The 18,468-nt window shown below is 49.3% G+C and overlaps 1 long non-coding RNA gene across 2 annotated transcripts; it reads left to right on the top strand.

Moving 5' to 3' along the window:
- The first annotated feature begins 10,798 nt into the window (after window positions 1–10,798).
- On the top strand, window positions 10,799–18,009 carry LOC123381129. 2 transcript variants are annotated; one of them, XR_006587733.1, is made up of 3 exons: window positions 10,799–12,404; window positions 16,005–16,278; window positions 17,070–18,009. It is a non-coding gene; the product is annotated as an uncharacterized LOC123381129 (long non-coding RNA). The 2 variants fall into 2 exon arrangements; XR_006587734.1 differs by lacking the exon at window positions 10,799–12,404 and adding an exon at window positions 15,136–15,224.
- Window positions 18,010–18,468: the final 459 nt, after the last annotated feature.

Below are 18,468 nucleotides of genomic sequence, written 5' to 3'. Positions count from 1 at the left end.
CAAGGGGAGGCCAGTCAGGCACTTGACTCAAGTATACATTGTAAGGGGGCATCAAAAACTCCAGTAATCATATGCAAAAATATTCGGTGTACCAAAGTACATAAAAATATGCAATGTATTAAAAATAAAAAGTAATGCAGGCCCCCAAAGAATTCAAAACGTGTCCACACAAAAACTTGCGTGTGAATGTTCATAGTTCATGGTTCACAATAACCAAAAAGGGGAAGAAACAGAAACATCGATTGATGGACAAATGGACAGGTAAAATGTGGTGTATCCATGCAATGGTATATTATTTGGCCATAAAAAGGAGTGACGTGCTGAGACTTGAAGGTATTATGCTAAATGAAAAAAGCCGGTCACAAGAGGTCGCATAGGATTCCACTGACAGGAAACATCCAGAACAGGCAAATCCATGCCTGCGGAAAGTAGATTAGTGGTTGCCAGGGGTTGGGGATGGGGGACTGGGCGGGGGGATGGGAGGGGGGGTGACTGCTTAATGGGTGCCGGGGTTTCTTGGGGGATGATGAAAATGTTCTAAAATTGATTAGGCAGTGTCACACAACGGTGAAAATACTAAAAACCACGGAATGGAGCACTTTATTTTTTAAGTGTTTTAAATTTATTCATTTAAGTAATCTCTACACCCAACGTGGGGCTCGAGCTCACAACTCTGAGATCAAGAGTCACTCGCTCTACCAAGTGAGCCAGCCAGGTGCCCCTGAATTGAGCCCTGGTTTGTTTGTTTTTTTTTAAGTTTATTTATTTATTTTGAGAGACAGAGAGAGAGAAAGAGAGAGCGCAGGAGAGGGGCAGAGAGAGGGAGAGAGAGAATTCCAAGCAGGCTCCGCACTGTCAGTGCAGAGCCCAACGCAGGGCCCAAACCCACAAACTGTGAGGTCATGACTTGAGAGTCGGTGGCTTAACTGACTGAGCCACCCAGGCACCCCCTGAACTGAGCACTTTAAAAGCATGAATTTGTGATACAAGAGTCAATAAGGTATGTTTTTTTAATTCAGGCAAAAGTATCTGTGATGAGCAAACTATCATATTTTATTTATTTTTAAGTTTTATTTATTTTGAGAGAGAGAGAGAGCGCGCATAAGTGGGGAGGGGCGGGCGGGGGGGGGGGGGGAGAGAGAGAGAGAGAGAGAGAGAGAGAAAACTAAGCAGGCTCCACACTGTCAGCGCAGAGCCCAATGCAGGGCTCGAACTCACAAACTGCGAGATTCGTGACCTGAACCGAAATCAGGAGTCTGAGGCTTAACTGATTTAGCCACTCGGCCTCCCCTAAAATATCACAATCTTAAATAAAGACAGGCTGCAGTCCTCACTGGCCTCCCCCTAATCCCAGCCCTGGGCAAGAACTCGTCCCTCACACACCACACCACCCCCAACCTCTTCCCAGTTCCGGTCAAGATCCTTGACAAAATTCCTGCAGTTTGTCCCCCTGGGGTGGCCCCAAGCTCCCAGAAAAAGGGGTGCACGCCATTTCCTGGAATGAGCAGGGTGGTGCATCTTTCAGGGCTCTGCAGAACTAGGGTCATGCTTGGGGGCAGAGGAGGGGAGGACATGTCATTGGCCAGAAAACCCTCCTGCGGGCCAGGCCAGGCCAGACAGGAGCTGGTTAACCACTGAAACAGAGCTCTCTGTCCACGGGAATTCACCTTCTCTGTCCGTCATCTGCCCTCTTGCTTGGGGCTCCTGTCCCCCTTGCCCTGAACTATGTCTTCATCTCTCCAGTCATCTTTTAACACTCTTCGTAACCCGTGGCTACCGAGTCCTGGAAATGTGGCTAATGCCTCTGGTGGAAATGATAATATTTTGGATATATTGGGTGAGATTTCAATTTTTTTTAACACAATTTAAATATTTTTTTTATTTCTTTTTTAAAATTTTTCTTTTAGCTTATTTTTGAGAGACAGAGAGCATGAGCAGGGGAGGGGCAGCGAGAGAGGGAGACAGAATCCGGAGCAGGCTCCAGGCTCGGAGCTGTCAGCACAGAACCCGACGCAGGGGCTCGAACCCATGAACCATGAGATCGTGATCTGAGCCGGAGTCGGACGTTTACTCGACTGAGCCACCCAGGCGCCCCTAAAATTTTTTTTAATTAAACATTAGAAAAATGAATTTCACCTGTTTATTTTTACATTTGTAATGGTACTTCTGGAAAAATTTTGGTTTCATACATGGTTCACGCTATATTTCTATTGGACGGAGCTGCTCTATAATTGACTTACCCATTCTGTTTGTTATTAATGGTCGGTCTCGCTCTGCTAGGACGTACGCCCCCTGAGGGCAAGGCGTTTTTTGCCTGGCTTGTGCCCTGCTATATTCCCAGTGCTTAGAATGTACATACACACAGTAGGTGCTCAATAAATATTTGTTGAGAGTGAATCGCTAGCTAAATTTCACTGCGCAAGGACCATGCATACTTAGCTCCGCGCTAAGCAGAGGCTTTAATAATGCATTCAATTCTTAGAACAACTCCGCCTAGTAGGTGCTGCTGTTCCCATCTGCAGGGGGGGAAACGGGCTCAGAGGGGTTAAATGACTGGTTCAGAGTCCCCCAGAGCCAACAGCCCGCCTGCGCAGGATGAGGCTGGCAGTTGCCCCTTGGGAAAGTGGGACCCCGCCTTTCCTCCAGGGCTTCTCCTCCGATGCAGGTTGTTCTGGGGGGCGGGGCCGGATTCTCAAGTCCAAGCTGAAGGACAGGATGCTGTGTGCTGCCCCTTCATGGTCTCATGGTTTTCCTGGCCGCTATCCCCTGCCGGGAGGCCGCCTGCAGCTCCCCGTGGCGACCTTTCACCCAGGAGGGACCGGGAGGGCGGGGCCTGGATTCTTCGAACCACTTTTGAATTCTAACTGCTGTGTCCTGCGCAGCCTGGCGGCTGAGCCTGGGACTCTGAACTGAAGGTGGGTTTGGTGGGGGGGGTTGGGGGGTGGGGGTGGGGATGGGGTGGCAGAGCCTCCAGGGAGCTTCCGGTCCCAGTACCCACAGAGGCTGCTGTCCTGGGTCCCCTGAGTAGGGCTCCCTGGTGTGAATAAGAAGGGAAACGTCACGAACCTGACCCTGCTTTTCCACAGGGACGAAGGAACAGCGAGCAGAAAGGGCTGCCCTTCCCCACCATCGGGAGATAAAGCTAAATTGAGGAGCTGTTCGCCTTCTAGAGAATGACACAGGACCTACTTTGTCACTGACCGCACTCCGACCCCCACCCCTGGCTGGCCTCAGGCCACCTTAGCCTTTCTCGACGAGGTATGGGTCTCCTAGGGTTGCTTAAGATGACTTTTCGTAAAGCGCGCAATGCAGAGATCCCAAACTTTCTTGGTTTGAGGCCCCCCCGGGGTCTCAGAAATTTTTTCAGGGCACCTCCTACTCCCACCCGTGCGAAACAAAACAAAACAAAACCAAAACCAAACCTAGCCGTTACGTTTAGTAAGTATTTAGGTCAAAACAACCCTTTTTTAAAAATTTTGTTTAATGTTTATTTATTGTGGAGAGAGAGAGGCAGAGCACAAGCAGGGGAGGGGCGGAGAAAGAGGGAGACCCCGAATCTGAAGCGGCTCCAGGCTCTGAGCTGTCAGCACAGAGCCTGATGTGGGGCTCGAACCCACCAACCGTGAGATCGTAACCTGAGCCCAAGTAGGACACCTGACTGACTGAGCCACCCAGGCACCCCTAAGGTCAAAACAAGTCTTAAATCTGCATGTTCTAACAACTTAGTAGCCACTTGCAAAATACACAAAAGCTGAAAGAAAGAGTAATATTTTAGTTCCTTCCTGAATAATCCTAAGTACACCCTAATGGAATGAGAGCTTGCTGGACTCTCAACAACTCAACCCTTGGAATTACATTGGTCATTACCATCCTAATTTCCTGTTCCACACTAATTTTCGCATTATACTTGTTTTTTTATCGAAACTGCCATCAACCCAGCTCTACCGAAGGAATGAAGCTCCGACGTTGAAAATGCGAACTACCTAGAGCTAGCAGTTTTCAAGGTGTCCGGCAGGTGTCGCTGTGGACCTCTCAAAAAGCTTCTGATCTGGTCTGCGGTCCCCTGGGGCACCTGCGTGCAGTCTGAGACCTGCCCACCTAATAACGGAGCGACGTGGACACGGTAGGTACTCCGTACACTCAGCTCAGTAGCTGTGAGCTTTATCGCCATTCTGCCCCCCACTCGGTGAGCAGCGATTTGCAAGGCCAAAGTTCAGGGAAAGCATAAGGCTTCCCCCTTGGCCATCAGAGACAGCACAAGAGGGGTGCCAATCTCCGCGCTCTCTTGGAAATCAGTTACCACCCCCATCTCAGGGTCCCCCTCTATTCAGACTCAGACTCTTCTTCCTCCCAGCCCCTCTTTAGCCCTTATTGAACAGTGGCTGGCGTATGCAATGTTCGTCCGCTTTCTCCTTTAACACCTCAACAGCCTCAGGAGGTAGGGACGTCTATCCCATTTTACAGCTGAGGAAACCAGGGCTCTAGGAAGATATGTAACCTGTCCAGCTGGTGCATAGCAGAGCCAGGATTTGAATCCAAGTCCCCCGGATGCCAGAGTCCAAGCTCTAACCACTATTCCATGCTACCTTTTTTTTTTTTTTTTGAGAGAGAGAGAGAGAGAGAAAGAGAGCATGTGCACTCATGAGAGCATGAGCCGGGGGAGGAGAAGAGAGAGAGGGGGACAGAGGATCCAAAGCAGGCTCCATGCTGGCAGCAGTGAGCCCAATGAGGGGCTCGAACTCACGAACCCTGAGATCATGACCTGAGCCGAAGTCAGACACTCAACCGACCGAGCCACCCAGGTGCCCCGCTACCTCTTTTTTTTTTTTTTTGAGGCAGTTTGCTCTCACCAAACCCCTGTTACTGTTACTTTGGTGGTGGTGGTGGTTCTGGGCGATTCTGCCTCTCGGCCTTGACACTTTTGAGCTGGTTTTGCAGATGAAGAGACTAAGGTGCCACGGAATAAGACAGTGGTCAAGAGCACGGACTCCACTCGTGGCTGCCTGGGTTTGAGCCTGGCTCTGCCACTTACCAGCTGTGTGACCTTGGGCCACTTGCTTAACATCTCTGTGCCTCGGTTTCCTCTTCGCTGACGTGGAGGTGAAAATACTATCTGCCCTGTGAGTTGGCAGGAAGATTAATGAGATAATACACGGGAGGCACTGTGACGGGCACGTTGTAAGCACACCCCCCACCGGAAGAGTGTTGTCACGTGGTTATGAACACGCGTGCCCCCCTCCCCTTGGCCAGGCTTTCTCTTCTTTTGCAAAAGTTCTTCCCATAAGAGGCCCTGTCGCCCATCCCCTTTGACTGCTAAGCCCTGATGCTGGCATTCAAGGCCGTCCTTCCTCAACTCCACCCTCTAACCAGCCACACTATCGGCCACTTCCGGAGCACGTCTGCAACTCTCACATCTACACTCTTGCACAAGCTGTTTCCTCTACCTGGACACCTCCACCTGTTAACCTGTCCTGAAGATCCTCCCGGGCCTCCTTCTGACCCCTTCTATTGCCATTGGCAACAGACGCCTTCACTAGCCAGCCTTCCCTAACCTCCCTGGAGCAGGACCAGGATACCCCGGACTGAGGGTTAGAAATACAGGTTCCTGACTGCACATTCAAAGGGTTTGATTTTTAGTAGATCCGGAGTGTGGCCCAAATACGTAAGCCCTTAAATAAACAAATAAACTTAAAAAAAAAAAAAAGACACCACATGTAAAATGAAGTGATTTGGTGTGTGTGCGTGTGTCGGTATAAACCACGGTGAGCGGTTATGGGAAGATGGTCTCCAAAGATGTATCTGCAGTTATCTGTAGATAGTGGGATTTCAGGTAATGTTTACTCTCTTGCTTATTCTTTTCTGTATGATTTGAATAGTTTAACATGAATATTTACTTTTTATATCAAAAAGAATGTTTTTGGGGGGCGCCTGGGTGGCTCCGTCGGTTAAGCGTCCAACTCTTGGTTTCAGCTCAGCTCATGATCTCATGGTTCGCGAGTTCAAGCCCCACGTCAGGCTCTGCACTGACAGCACAGAGCCTGCTTGGGATTCTGTCTCCCTCTCTCACTGCCCCTCCCCTGCTCTCTCTCTCTCTCTCTCAAAAACAAATAAACGTTTTTAAAATAATAAATGTTTTAAAATTTCTTTTAATGTTTATTCTTTTTTTTTTTTTTTGAGAGGCAGAGCGTGAGTGGGGGAGGGGCAGAGAGAGAGGGAGACACAGAATCCGAAGCAGGCTTCAGGCTCCGAGCTGTCAGCACAGAGCCCCACATGGGGCTTGAACTCAAGGACCTCGAGATCATGACCGGAGCTGAAATCGGACGCTTAACCGACTGAGCCACCCAGGTGCCCCAAAATAATAAAAATTTTTAAAAGTAATATCTACGCCCAACATGTGGCTTGAACTCAGGACCTCCTGAGATCAAGAGTTGCTTGTTCTACCAACTGAGCCAACCAGACGCCCTAATATAAAGTTATTTTTATTTGATTGGTAACTCCTAACTACCCCCCCCCCCGCCAAAGAGCCAGGCTCCCCAGGCTATGGTGGTACCCCAGGGTTTTGTTCCCCATCTCAGGTGTTCGGCTCTGGATCCCCACCTGGTGGCAAAGCCCACGGTATGTCTACTACTGGGCACCCAGAGCTCATACATTCTGATTCTACACTCCTGGGGTCTATACACAGCACATGCCCGGGCAGTACCCGTGGGATGGAGTCCAGTACGATTTCTGAACCCGTTTCCTAGGATTTTCTGAAGGTACCTTGTCAGTGAAATTAGATTGTAAGCTCTGCGAAAGCAGGAGAGCCCTGACCTTTTTACCCCCCTTGCCCCTGCCCGGTTCTGATATGGGCACATAGGGGCCCTTCAGGGTAGAACCAAGAGGTGAGGCTGAAAAACACCAGTGGAAGAGAGGGTGTGTGGGGGGGGGGCGCCTGCTCAGAGTGCCTTCGTCTGTTTCGATGTCATCCTCGTCATTGACAGCAGAGGGCGCTCTACTTCCACGCAGCAAAAATTGCCAAAAAAAAAAATTCTATGAACTCCCCAGTCCCAGAGTAAAAGAGGTCCGGATTCCAAGGCCCCGCCCGCATTGTTCCTGAATCGGACTCTGGCAGAAATGACAGAGAATCTCTTCTCTGAACAAGACCTTGGGTCATTTTCTCGGGATCAAGCAAGTTGGAGAAGAAACTGCCTCACACAGCTGCCCTGGTGTCTCAGATGTGGCTTCTGCCCCCCTTAGGAGCAAAGTCGAAGCCCAGGGACACTTACTAGAATGCAAAGACAGGAATCAGAGTAAGCAAATGAATACATTAGCCAGGACTTCGATGGCCGCCCCAGGACGAGGCAACGGTGCTGGCCGCAGAGTAAACTGTTGCAAAGCTCTTCTGTGTACCAGCTGCGTGGCTGAACAAGTCCCAGAAGCAGGTCCAGCCTCAGTTTCCTTACCTGCAAAGTAGGCATGATGTGGGCCTCCCAGGGTGGGTGGGATAATTCAATAAGATAAATTCGGTGAACTAATCTATACGGCAAGCAGGCGTTGACGACATGTTGGTTTTCGTCCCAGCAAAAATAGCTAATATGTACCATGTGCCAAGCCTCACGTTTAGTGCTTTACTTTATCGGCTCCTTCGACCCTCACAATAACCCTGTGAAATAGGTTGTATTATTCTCCCCCTTTCACAGATGAGGAGACAGGCCCAGAGAGGTTAAGCAACTTGCCCAAGGTCTCCCAGCTAGAAGTGACAGCTGAAATTGGGGTCCAGGAAGCCTGGCTCTGGGCCCCAGGATGAAATGGCCTCAGGGTGACGAAACTACCGTGTCCTTCGGGAGCCACGAACATTGGCCCTTGGCTGCTTTGGAGAAAAGTCGACCAATCAGCTGAGCAAGTCCAAAGAGCAGCTGAGGGGTGGAAAGCAGGTTCAGGCGCGAGTCCTCGCCCTACAAGTTTTCCCAGATTGGCCCCCATGCACCTGAATTCGGGGGACCAGGAAGTGCCGATGCCCCGGCATCGCTGATGGACAAACGTCAATTAGTCACAGCCTCAATACAGGACATGGGCAATTCCAGAAAGCCGTAGCTTCTGGACTCCACCCACTGAAAACGGAGCCCCTGTGAGGAGAAGGGACATGAAGGAACTGCTCCATCAAACTCAAGCAGGTGTCCTTGGGGTCTGGCATTGGAGTCACATCCATTCACATGCCTCGGTGGGCCTCACGCTTCGCGAGTCATTGATGATCCAGGACAAATAAACCAAAAGCCTGTGATTCTGTTTCTGAGTGGATGGAGACAAAGGAGCCTGGGAACACTGGTTGTTTCTGGGGGCAGGGGGGGGGGAACCCAAGGACTGGAGGACAAGGTGGGATGAAGTCTTCTCTTTTGTGCTGTTTCATTTTTACGGCACCTTGGCAGGATCCAGCTGGCATTCTCAAATTAGATGATGAGACTTTCCGTAAAGGGGCTCTTTACCAAAGTGGGAGATGTAGAAAAACCCGAGGGACGGAGTATCTGGGTGGGGGCTGGGGCTGGGGCTGGTCGGCAGCCTGGACACGTGAGGGGTGGGAATGGCCTTCAGTGCTTTGGAAAGGGCTGTCCTGAGAGGCCGGAACCAGGTGACTCCAAGCCAGGAGGTGGGAGGGCAGTAAATACCTCCACCTCCACTCCAGTGTGGTCTCCCCACCTGCCCCAGGGTCTCCCCACCTGCCCCAGGCAACCACCAGGGACAGGAAGACTCCCCGGTACACAGAGCAGAGTGGAGACCAAAGATCACCGCTGCAGGGCAGACCAGACCACCACACAATGGAGGTGACTGTGATTTTAAAAAAAATTTTTTAATGTTTATTTATTTTTGAGAGAGAGCACGAGCTGGGTAGGAGCAGAGAGAGAGGGAGACACAGAATCACACAGAATCGGAAGCAGGCTCCAGGCTCTGAGCTGTCAGCACAGAGCCCGACGTGGGGCTCGAACTCACAAGCCGTGAGATCGTGACCTGAGCTGAAGTCGGACGCTCCACCGACCGAGCCACCCAGGCGCCCCGAGGTGACTGTGATTTTGATGATGTAAGAAAAATATATTTGGTCCTCGTCGCTGGATTCTGGCAGAGCCCCTAAATCCTTGTAAAATGGAGTGATGGGGTGATAGGAATATCTTCTGTTACAATCTTTGACCTTAGTCCCGGGTTCCAGACTTCAGACCTTCCAAGATCTTTGGAATCTCCAGAGTGACAAAACTGTCTTTTTGTATGTTAAGGAGATGACTGATGGCTGGGGGGGAGCGGGGGTGGGGGGAGTGGAGAGGGAGGAGGGGCACTATGGGGGCTCACCACCAGAAAGACCAACTCAGGATTAGAGGATTGGAAATTTCAGCCCCACCTTCCTCACCCCCACCCCTGACCTCTGAGGAGGGACGAGGGGCTGCCCACTGAGCTAATCCTCAAAGGCCAATGATTCAACCACCCATACCTACATAACGAAACCTCCATTAAAACCCTAAACGAGAGAGCGTTGGGAGAGCTTGGTGGGTTGGTGAACATATCCATGCACCACAAAGGTGGTGCCCCCCAACTCCATGGGGACAGAAGCTTCTGTACTTGGGACCATTTCAAATCCCGCCCTATGTGCCTCTTCCTCCGGCTGCTTACCTGCATCGTTTATCATATCCTTTCCGATAAACCAGTGATATGAGTAAAATGTTTCCCTGAATCCTATGAGCTGTTACAACAGAATACTGAGCCTAAGGACAGGGTCCTGGGAGCTTCTGATTTGAGGCCAAGCCGGACAGAAGCGTGGGTACCCTGGGAACCCAGTACCTGTGACTGGCGTCCGAGGTGGGGGCAGTATGGCGGGACTGAGCCCTTAGTCTATGGGCTCTGCACCAACCCTGGGTAGTTAGCGTCAGAACCGAATTAAAGGCTGAGACTCCTAGAGTCTCACACAGTACATCTACCTACAGTTCACTGAACAAAATGCAGTCACGTGGCCACACCTAGATGTAAGAGAAGCAAGGATAGGCCTTTAGACAAGATCAGGATCCTGTTACTAAGGAAAAATGGAAACAAAGTATATTGGATGCGTAACTAGCTACAAATGATAACAATAACACCTCCATTTATTCCGGGCTTACTATGTGCCAGACACAGTGCCACTCGATTCCTAAGTGTGGCCTGGTCAAACCAGATTGACCTCTGCCCCTTCCGTAGCCAGGGACACACACACACACACACACACACACACAGGCACAGAGGAGCCATTTGGACATGGCCCCTTAACTGTGAGCAGCTGATGTGAGAAGTCTTTGTAATGTGACCCCAAGCAGGGAGGGGGAATGTTCCCTTAGCATAATAAGGTCAGGGTTACTGGTTCTCCTGAAATGGAATCAAAATGCTGTGACTTGGGGAAATATTAATTTCCAAGCAGAAGACTGGGGGGGAATGTTTTCAGAAGGAAATTAATCTCTGTGGTTTGAGATAGGTTTGATTGTAAATACACTGAGAGAAGACTGGCCGCCCCTCTCTGGCATGGAAACCCCCGTCGCTCCAGCCGACCCCATCCTCCCCGCGCTCCTGCCCCCAGAGGAGTCAACAGATGGTGAGACCAAAGTCCCTCTGTTCCCCTCTGCGAGTCAGCAGAAACTCGGAGAAGAAAGGCTTTTGATAGTCAGCAGACTCCCAGAACTGCGCACTTAGCAATTTACAAAAAGGGGCTTCGGTGGGGACTCTGACACCTTTACAGAAATGGGTGATGGCCAGAGTGGCAGGAGGAGGGGAGGGCGGGAGCTGGGCAAAGGTAGGAGACAGAAGTAGGCGGGCGGGGAGGAAGGGAACATCACAGGGCTGCCATTTTGCACAACTCCAGGGTCACGCCCCCCACAGAGAAGAGAGGCCAGCGCCGGGCCGGTTCTAAAGGCCCGTTGAAAGGAGATTACGCAGGACCCTCCAGGCAGGTTGGCGGGGGAAGGAGCTGGGAGAGACGATGGCTGACACAGAGCCCATCCTCTGGGGAGTGGAAGCTATCCCAAGATCTGGGGGGCCTGAGGATCGGCGATGGAGGCAAAACCCCAGGAGGCTTGATCCTGGGTAGGGAGCGGCCGGTCTGAACCGAGACACCTGCACCAAAGCTTGGCACAGGGTCTTGCCAGCCTTGCGGGGGGGGGGGGGGGTTCCACAGGCTTGAACATTAGTGTAACCAGTGTAGACCAAAGGCCAGAAGGCCCCCCTCAACCAAAAATCCCGCAACCTTTGTACCAGACTGAAAAGAGGAAACCGAGTTATGACCCAGCATGAAACGCCGTCCTCTGAACACAGACAAGTCTTGGGTCAGGAATAATTGGAAAATTTCAGAAAAATAAAGTGTTGTTCCCTAGCATCCATCTGTGGTGGAAATTCATACCTGCCCCAACCTGCAAGGAAAGGGAGGTGTTATTTTAGGTGGATGGCCAGATCCTTCTGCAATGAGTTGGCAAAACTCAAGGAGAGGGACACAATCTTCGACAAGACCACCCTGATCTCACACCGGCTGCAAGTTTGGGGGTCCCCAGGCCACCCTCACTTTTGCCCTTTTTATATTTCAGGAGCTAACAGGGAAATGGAAAAAAAAAATGAAAAGACCAAGGCTGATCAAAAGTGTAGTTCTGGAAACAAGGGAAGCAAAGTTAAAGCTATAAAGGATGATTTTTAGCCTGGATTAAAATTCTCCAGGGCGCCTGGGTGGCTCAGTCAAGTTAAGCGTCTGGCTCTTGATTTCAGCTCAGGTCATGATCTCGGGTCATGATCTCTTGATTGTGAGATCAAGCCCAAGTCTGGCTCCGTGTGGAGCGTGGAACCTGCTTGGGATTATAAATAAATTAAACAAACAAACAAACAAACAAACAAACCTTAAATCAAATCAAATCAAATCAATTCTCCATCTTCTCCCCAGAAAACTTATCCATCCACAGCCTTCCCCAGGGCACCTAAGGACAACTCCATGGCATCATTAGGACCTCAGGTTCTCGCCATGTTCCTTCTCAGCCGTCCATAGCACGAGACTCCCTGATTGGCGATTCCCCTCATGGTCACAAAGTGGCTGCCACCACTCACTGAGGCATGTTGGCCTAGTGGGGGAAGAAGCAGAGGGAAGAGCTGTTTACACCTTTTTGGTTCGGCCAGCTCTGAATCAATTGAGGGCGAAAGGAGAAAGAATTACCACAATTGACTTAGGCCAGTGGTTCCCAGAGTGCAGGTAAGGACCAGCGGCATTCGCCTCACCTGAGAACCTGTTAGAAATGCAAATCTTCCAGCCAACCCCGGGAGCCGGCGTTTCCTAAGCCCTGCAGGGGATTCTGAAGCAGGCTCAAACTGGAGAACCACTGCCTTAAGGAAAGGTCTTCGCCACCATACTCAAGGTCCAGGCGTGTGGGTGGCTTCGGAGGAAGGTAGGTGAGGCGGCATGAGGTCAGGGAGAGGGAAAGAAAGCCCTCGTCAGTGGGACTGCAAGTCACGCTGTGGGTAATAAGATGACAAGGACAATATGGACTCAGGAGTCCCCATCTGCGGTAAAGATCAGTAAGACCGGAGTCTCTTCTGTTATGACCCCCAAAGGAAAGGGATCAACCCAATGGACAGAGCAAGCATCTACACGTGCATTAGGCCATTGGATCTCACAGCTGTCCTTTATTTATTTATTTATAAATTAAAGAAAAATTTTGGTTTTTTCTTAAAAACATTTTTTTTTAATTTTTAAAAATGTTTGTCATTTATTTTTGAGGGAGAGAGAGACAGAGCAGGAGCAGGGGAGAAGCAGAGAGAGAGCGGGAGACACAGAATCTGAAGCAGGCTCCAGGCTCCGAGCTGGCAGCACAGAGTCTGATGCGGGGCTCGAACCCACGAATCGTGAGATCATGACCTGAGCCGAAGTCAGACGCTTAACTGACTGAGTCACCCAGGCGTCCCTGAGTTTATTTATTTTGAGAGAGAGAGAGAGCGAGCTTGCATGAGCAAGTGGGGGAGGGACAGAGAGAGAGAGAGAGAGAGAGAGAGAGAGAGAGAGAGAGAGAGAGAGAGAGAATCTCAAACAGCTCTGCGCTGATGTGGGGTTCGAACCCACGAACCGCGAGATCATGCCCTGAGCCGAAGGAGAACGCTTAACAGACTGAGCCACCCGAGTGCCCCTCACAGCTGTCCTTTAAAAGAGACGTTATGAAATGCTCATTTTAGCCATGATGAAACTGAGGTTCAGGAAAGTCAAGGTTGCACAGCCATACACAGCCACCCACCTGGGTCCTACCCTCTATGCCACCTGAGATGGCCAGTCTCTCGTCCATGTGACCGGTCATGTACCACTGGCGGGACAATGGGAACAGCTATCAACAAAGGGGAACATTTCGTGTAGAGAATTTTCACATAATGGGAAACCAGCTAAAAGTTAGTTTTTATCAAAGTGCAGAAGTTTTTTTATTACCAAAATGCAGCAGAAGTTCTCACCAATGTGAGTGATAAAATACTTTCCCCTCTGAGTTGGTTTAATTGTTCTGAAAACAATTGCTGCTGGGGCTTCCGGCTGGCTCAGTCAAGGTGGAGCACGTGATCCTTGACCTCGGGGTTGTGAGCTCCAGATAAGTAATGCAGGGATTACTTAAAAATAAAATCTTTAAAGGGGCGCCTGGGTGGCTCGGTCGGTTGGGCGTCCGACTTCGGCTCAGGCCATGATCTCACGGTCAGTGGGTTTGAGCCCCGCGTGGGGCTCTGTGCTTACAGCTCGGAGCCTGCTTCCCACTTCCGATTCTGTGTCTCCTTCTCTCTCTGCCGCTCCCCCGCTCAAGCTCTGTCTCTGTCTCTCTCAAAAATAAATAAACATTAAAAAAAGGGATTTAAAAAATTTAAAAAAATAAGTAAACATTAAAAAAATTCTACATAAAATCTTTAAAAAATAAAATAAACAATTGCTTTAATTACTGCTGTGTTTTAATAATATAAACGATTATATAACAAGTGCACACTATAAATTAAAGTAGAACACAAGTAGGGGCGCCTGGGTGGCTCAGTCCATTAAGCGCGACTTGGGCTCAGGTCATGATCTCAAGATTTGTGAGTTCGAGCCCCGCGTCGGGCTCTGTGCTGACAGCTCGGAGCCTGGAGCCTGCTTCGGATTCTGTCTCCTCTTCTCTCTGCCCTGTCTCTGTCTCTCAATAATACATTAACGTTAAAAAAAACTTTTTTTTTCAACATTTATTTATTTTTGGGACAGAGAGAGACAGAGCATGAACGGGGGAGGGGCAGAGAGAGAGGGAGACACAGAATCGGAAACAGGCTCCAGGCTCTGAGCCATCAGCCCAGAGCCCGACGCGGGGCTCGAACTCCCGGACCGCGAGATCGTGACCTGGCTGAAGTCGGATGCTTAACCGACTGCGCCACCCAGGCGCCCCCAAAAAACTTTTTAAAAATAGAACACAAGTAATATAAATGTAAAACTAGCACTTTGAAATAACTTAACCTTTTTTTTTTTTTTTTTTTTAAATAAACATCGTAGAGTACTCGTAGGGAAGTTAATTCGGAGAATTCCAGTTATACAGCTGGTGGCATGGCTGGTCTCAGCTATCTTGGTTTCAAGAGCAAGTTTGTAATAATATAAAGTCATTGGGTTAAAAAAAAAAAAGCAGAATACAGTGACTATACAGACGAAGTAACAGAACTCAGCCTACCTAGAATTCGGTCATTTTACGTGGCCACTTGGAATTTTTGTTTCCAACATTTAACACCGCGAAGCACCGTGTGAACAGCAAGATGGAACACTCTCGGTGGTCAGTGCTGATTTTAGTTCATGCATGGTGTTTTCACTCAATTCAACAGTGTCTTTAAAATTGAAATGGATTCCTACTTCCTAACTGTTGACTGTTTTAAAATGAAAGAATGAATTGAGAAATGATGATCTTTGTCGATTTTCACACGATTAGTTGAAAACATTTTTATCATCTAGAGGAAGGGAGAGTTAAAAAAAGTGATGTGTTCTGGGCCAGATACAGTCCCTCAAATGTCTGAAGATTATTGTCACACCACTGCTAGTTTTCTCTTCCGGGCTAAAAGGCCCTAATTTCCCTCCCCCCCTCCCCCACCCCGGCCCCGCCCTGCCCTGCCCCGCCCCGCCCCGCCCCGCCCCGCTTTTGTTACCTCTGGAGCGAGGTGGGGATCTTCTAAGATCATGGCATCCAAAACAGTGGCGTCTGTAGGAGAGGAGCAAACACACACTTTTGAACCAGGTGGGTCTGGATTCAAATCCTGGATCTGGCTGTGTGACCTGGGGCAAGTCATTTTCTCTCCGAGCCTGTTTCTTCCTCCCTGCAATTTGGTTAAAGATCTTTATAATCCCTTGGGGTTTATATGAGGGTGAGATGAGCTAATATATTATTACCTAGGTGTGATTATTCATACTCTTTCCCTCCTCATCTTTTTTTGTTTATTTCTTTTTCGTCATCTCTATACCCAACGTGGGACTTGAACTCCCAACCCCGAGATCAAGAGTCACATGCTCCTCTGACTGAGCCACGCAGGTGCCCCGAGAAACTGTGTTTTAAAGAAGCCTTGCTCTGCATAGAAAAAGTGCTTACTGGGGCGCCTGGGTGGCTCAGTCGGTTAAGCGTCCGACTTCGGCTCAGGTCATGATCTCGCGGTTCGTGAGTTCAAGCCCCGCGTGGGGCTCTGTGCTGACACCTCGGAGCCTGGAGCCTGTTTCAGATTCTGTGTCTCCCTCTCTCTGACCCTCCCCCGTTCATGCTCTGTCTCTCTCTGTCTCAAAAATAAATAAACGTTAAAAAAAAAAAAAGAAAAAGAAAAAGTGCTTACTCCAAAATCGCACCTATTTGAATGGCTTCAATTAAAAAACTGACGGTAACAAGTGCTGGCAGGGACGTGGAGCTTCTGGAGCCCTGGTGCACTGCTGTTAGAAACGTAAGGGGGTACAACCACTTTGGAAAGTAGCTTGTAGTTTCTTTAAAAGTTCAATACGTAACTAACCTCTGATCTACCCACTCCACTTCTAGGTATTTACCCATGACAAATGAAAACACCTGCCCACATGTAAACGTGTGCCACAAATGTTCGTAGTAGCCAAAGATGAGAGGCGGACCAAGAGACCACCAACCAGTGGACAGATAAAGTGTGTTCTCTCCATGCAATCGAGTATGACTCGCGAACGACTCGTTCAGGCACAACTACGTGAATGAATCTCAAAGTTATTATGCTGAGCGAGAGAAGTCAGGCAACACCGAGCACATACTGAACAATTTCGTTTATATATTTGTTTACTCCCGTGGGGTAAGCCCGATGAGAACACAGCTTCTCTTCCTTCCCGTAGTGGTCCTTTCCCCGGGCCGATCGTGATCTGGAAGGAGAAAGACCTCAGGGAGCCCTCTGGTGGGCATTCTAAAAAAAAACAAAAAACAAACAAACAAAAAAAAACACAAGAGTTGACACACACAGCCTCTTAAGACTGTATTTTTGTTGATAAATTCCTTTCTTTTATGTTTATTTATTTATTTTTTTTTGAGAGAGAGAGCAGGGGAGGGGCAGGGAGAAAAAGAGAGAATCTCAAGCAGGCTCCATACTGCCAGTATAGAACCCGATGTGGGGCTCAAACCCACGAACCCTGAAATCATGACCTGAGCCAAAACCGAGAGTCAGATGCTCGACCGGCGGGGCCACTCAGGCGCCCCAATAAGGTCCTTTTTTAAGGAGTTCGTCTGTGTCTGAATATTCTGGGATGGTAATGCAGGCAGGTTCACTTTAAGGAAACCGTCGCGTAAGAGCTCAAACTTGCAGAAAAGGATTTGTTTATTCATTCCACAAATATTTACATCTGGTGTTAAGCAGTTTAACAGTGTAACTAGATGCCAGGCACAGTGTTAAGTGTTTTATAGGTATCAATTAGTTCTGGAAAAAAATGATTTAGGTGGATTCTGTTATACCTGGCCCCTTCAAGCTGCCATAACAGACTAGGTGGCTTAAGCAACAGAAATGTTATTTCTCCCAGTTCTGGAGGCTGGAAGTCCAAGATCAAGGTGCCAGAAAGGTATGTTTCATTCTTTTTTTTTTTTTTTTTTTTTTAGGATTTTATTTTTTAAGCAATCTCTACACCCAGTGTGGGACTTGAACTCACGACCCCGAGATCAAGAGTCTCACACTCCACTGACTGAGTCAGCCAGACGCTCCAAGGTAGGTTTCATTCTGAGGGCCCTTTTCCAGACTTGCAGGTGGCTACTTCCTCACCATGTGTTCACCTGTCCTTTTTGCGGGAGAGAAGGAGCTCTCTAGTGTCTCTTAGAAGGACACTAATCCCATTGGATCAGAGCCCCATCCTCATGACCTCATTTGACCTTAATTACTTCTGTAAAGGCCTTATCTTCAAACACCATTCACTGCGGATTAGGGCTTCAACTTGGGAATCTGCGAATTTAAGTGAGGGGAGGCAAACATTCAGTCGTTAGCAGGCATCATCTCCGTTTTACAGGTGAGGAAGATAAAGGACTGGGTCCTTACAGTGGTAAATAAATGAACGCTAATCCCACCCCCTTGAGCTTACAGCCTGGTGGGAGAGACCAGGGTTAGAGACCAGTAGCTCGTCACCATGGAGAAAAAGCAGAGGGAGTCCATGAGGGTAGGGGCCGTGGAACCGCGTCTGGAATGGGGAGTCAGAGAGAGAGATTTTCCTGAGGAAGTGCTGGGTGGGCCTCTCCATAGCGTGGAAAGGCTGTGTGGAACAAGGCACATTCTAGAAATTCAGGAAGTGCGGACAGGATGAAGAAAGCCACGAAGGGCGAGGAGGCTGGAGAAGTGAGCTGGGGCCAGACCCCACGAGCAGGGAGAGGGTTTAGATTGGCCCTTAAAGCAATGGGGAGCCACTGAAGGCTTTAAGAAGAGGAGAAACATCATGGTATTTACAGTTTTGTTTTGTTTTTAATGAGGGTAAGCGTTATTTATTGATTGATTGATTTTTCATGTTTATTTTTTATTTAAAAAAATTTTTTAATGTTTATTTATTTTTGAGACAGAGGGAGACAGAACGTGAGTGGGAGGGCAGGGAGAGAGGGAGACACAGAATCTGAAACAGGCTCCAGGCTCTGAGCTGTCAGCACAGAGCCTGATGCGGGGCTTGAACCCATGAACCGTGAGATCATGGCCTGAGCCGAAGTCGGACGCTCAACCGACTGAGCCACCCAGGCGCCCCAATGTTTATTTTTGAGAGAAAGACAGAGACAGAGACAGAGACAGAGCATGAATGGGGGAGAGGCAGAGAGAGGGGGAGACACAGAATCTGAAGCAGGCTCCAGGCTCTGAGCTGTCAGCACAGAGCCCGACGCAGGGCTTGAACCCACGAACCACGAGACCGTGATGTGAGCCGAAGTCGGACGCTTCACCGACTGAGTCATCCAGGTGCCCCAGGATATAAATTTTGGGGGGAGAGTCATCTAGGTGGGTTGAGGGTGGAGTGGCGGATGGGAGGACCTC

This window comes from Felis catus, chromosome D3, assembly GCF_018350175.1.
Source record: "Felis catus isolate Fca126 chromosome D3, F.catus_Fca126_mat1.0, whole genome shotgun sequence".
Lineage (NCBI taxonomy): Eukaryota > Metazoa > Chordata > Mammalia > Carnivora > Felidae > Felis > Felis catus.
This window is presented reverse-complemented; position numbering and strand designations above follow the sequence as displayed.